Genomic DNA, 3620 nt, shown 5'->3' on the forward strand with positions numbered 1-3620 from the left:
CTGCTGAGAGTCAGTGTTCCTTCAGTAAGGAAGTGACAAGAACTTGCAAAAAGTACATTGGGCTGGGAGTGGCTGGAGTAGATTGAGATGAAGTCCAGGGGACCAAACTGTCAGGCTGCGAATTGACCCTTCAGGCAGTGTGTCTGTGAAAATAACTTCAGCCTTCTGTCAGGAAGGGTTTTTGTCAAGACTAGGGTATTGGCAGCTGGTGACCGGAGCAGATGAAGGACTGGTGCACTGGATATAGGGATATATGAAAACATCCTCTCTGTCCTACCTTAAGAATGATAAAGACTTATATAACAAGTATGTTTAAAGATACCATATGCCTCTGAAAATGCCACAGCGCTAGTGCCAAGCATAAGATAGGGGACTTGGCCCTGCACTCGTGTTTCTTTCCCACTGCAGAGTGTCTTGGAATGACCTGAGAGGGAAAGGGCGGCAAGCAAGCATGATGGAGGGTGGCAAGTTTACACCTGCGCTAGCCAAAGCCAGGCTTGCAGGTGGAGCCTTTGCCAAGATATGTCCTGTCTGCTCGCTCCTCGCACTCAACAGCAGGAAATCCTAGGCAGTTCTAACAGCAATTGTATCAGGATTATTTTACTGGGCTAGAAAGTTTCATCCTGTATCCCTAAAGAAGCCCTAAGGGCAATTATCAGTGACACGTATTAACACCTTTTGTTCTAAGGACCATCTGAGCCATAGCTCAATTCAGTCTTCAAAATAGCCACTGTGAAGTCTGTTGGAGACAAATCACCCTCTGCTCAAAGACCAGGTCTCTGAGTTACTGCACGGGGCATTTTTGCTCATTTACTGGATTTGCCTTGACTTCCCTGGCACTGAGACTCTCGTGCAGTCTTTACAACTGTATTTGGATGTCATGTACAGGATCTTCTGAGGCTCGGTCTCGAGATCATGTCCCCTTCTAGCCATTGTCTGTAGGCTGTTTGTGCCCTTGTAATCAGCATGTGGGGATGCATTTATTGAGGCAGCACTGGAGTTATCCGCAATCCAAAATACCTTTTTGCTGCTGCTGAGTAATGGGAGTTACTCATCTCCCAGTCAACTCCTGTAGTCTTTTTCATGTCATTCAGCGACTGTAAATGCATCACATCTGCTTTAATGGACAGAAAAGTATTATGACTGAGGGGGGAAAAGGTGGGTGTGGTGGTGGGGGGAGCATAATGAATGTAGATAAAATGTTGAGGTGGAACAAGTTTGCAGAGCCGACCTTCACACCAGAAATACTTTATTGACATTCTTGTACCAGGAGGAGGAGGAGTACTTTACTGCTGTGGATGTGAATACCATCAGTGCTTTTTGCACCACTCCAGCAACAGTGGGAGACTTAGAACTGTAACAGGTCTCCTGTTCAGTAAAGTCAGACCTGTTTGGGGTCCTTTGTAGTCTGAAACACAGCTTGCAAAGAACTGATAGCAGGAACAAGCAGAGTTAGATCAGTGCAGAAATCCATGTGGTTGCAAGCATAGGTAGAAGCAAACTGATCTGTGCTGTTTCTGAAATTGAAGTGAACATCAGGTTCAAAGTAGGCTGAAACCGTTCAGAAAGTTGTTCCTGCCTTTGCTTTTGAGTCAAGGAGATCCTGTTCTTCACAAATTGTCATCTGCTGCTGACACCTACTGTCAGCAGTGAAGTGCTCTTCTCCTTATGTAGGTAAATCCCATGTCCTCATCCTGCCTATGAGAAAACCAGCCAGGCCCCCGGGTCACAGTGCGCTGATTCCTTCCTGGCAAGCTTGGTTGGTTAATTCCACATGCTCTCCTTCATAACAGGTGGAAGGATTTATTTCCTTTTTAACAAGGAGCTGGGGATTAGGCTGTAACTGAATGTGTACAGAGCTGAAACACTGCAAGCAGAAGTGATAAAAGGAAGACCACACTTGAATAGAGTAATCCAATTTTACCCAAGATACTAATACATTCCTTACAGCTCAGCTGATGCAGCTGCTAAAGATAAATTAAGGTTTGGACAGATACTGAATTTTTTGTTGCAAAGCTGCTTTGTGCATAACCAAGAAACAGAACTTTCTGCAGCAGCTGAGGGGGAAACACAACGTGAGCCATCTCCAACAGCATTCAACCTGAGAAGAGCAGGGGAGTCGCAGACAGGAGCTGGTGAGCATTTCTAGCCTGAACGTGCTACCGAGGCATCTGTTCCTCTCCAGCCTTTGTTTGCTCAAGCACCTGAGAGGGCTCATGGAGCGGTGAGTGCTACCACTTAATCTCGGCTTGGCGGACCTCCAAGCCAAGAGGCTGTGGGCGAGGGAAGATTGTGTTTGATGACCTTTGAACAGCACGTCAGCAGAGCAGCGGCCCAGGAGACAGCTGAGCTGCAGGAATGTTTCATGCCCTGGAATGACAAATAAGGAAGGGCAGGAAATGATCAGCAACAGAGCCCTTTGAAAAATTATGTAGGATGCTCTGGTGAAGCCAGCTGCCATACTGGAGGGTGTTCCTGTGTGCTGTGGCTGCAGCACGCTAAAGGAGCTGCATCCTGCAGTCTGCACGTGGTTTATGAGGACACCACATACATTCAGCTGCTGGGTCGAGCCGTTGCTGTCGTTCTCTTCCTCTCCTCCCAGATGCGTGGCCTAACCATGCATTTTCACAATCTTGCCAGCTCAGAGATACATGCACCACAAAATACAGGCCCTCTTGTTTATTAAACTCCTTACCACAGCATGTTTGACAGGCCAAAACCAAACATGAGATGGGAAGGATTAGGCAATTTCTCAGAAAGTCACCACATGACTGACTGAGCCATTCTGTGACTTCTGGCTCAGAAATCCCTAGATCTTGAATTCCAGAAGCAGAAAATGTTAATGGTGTCCATCAGAGCTAGGGTACTGGGGTGGACAGCGCTTTCCTCTGAGGCAGAACGACAGCTCATACATCCTTACCTGTGAGGACGAGTGTCCTGGCACAGCCTCCTAGTACAGAAAGGCAATGCTAGCTGAAAAGGGCTTTTCTCAGCACAGCTTGCTGAAATTCTGCAAACTGCATACCGCTATGTGCACTAGAGCTTTTGCTGGCGTAAGTAGGAGAGAAGAGCATAGGTATTTTGCATTCCTGTCCCAATATATGTTACTGGCAGCAAATTTAAATGTAATCCAAACTTAATAATAGTTACAATAGGTGGCACCCCTTTATTCAGCATTTCTGTTAGACCGATGATTTGAAGAAGCAGTTGCCCTTACTGCCTTCAGACACCTTCACACTTTGCAGACAAGACTGCTAAACAAGTGTGAATTTGTTTTTAAGTTCCAGACGAGGGCAGATAACATTATTACCTGTCTTCTGGGAAAGTTTGTGCATGAAATATTAATGTTAAGATTTTGATGATGAAATAAAATCCACATTCTTTCATCTCCATAAGTGGCCTGATTTCTCACTGAAATCAGGAGAAAAGGCAGAGAGACAACATTTTTTACAAATACACAATTTTTACTGAACACCCAAAATAAACAAAAAGACAATTATTAAATACTTCATTTGGTTTTCAGGAGATGGAGCTGTAGTCTGTGCCTTATTACAGTGGCCATATAACATCTAGATCTACAGAAGATCGATCTTCAGCTCTAGAATCCCGCAAATAAAATC

The sequence above is a fragment of the Mesitornis unicolor genome, unplaced genomic scaffold (genome assembly GCF_000695765.1).
Source record: "Mesitornis unicolor isolate BGI_N332 unplaced genomic scaffold, ASM69576v1 scaffold8299, whole genome shotgun sequence".
Classification (NCBI taxonomy): domain Eukaryota; kingdom Metazoa; phylum Chordata; class Aves; order Mesitornithiformes; family Mesitornithidae; genus Mesitornis; species Mesitornis unicolor.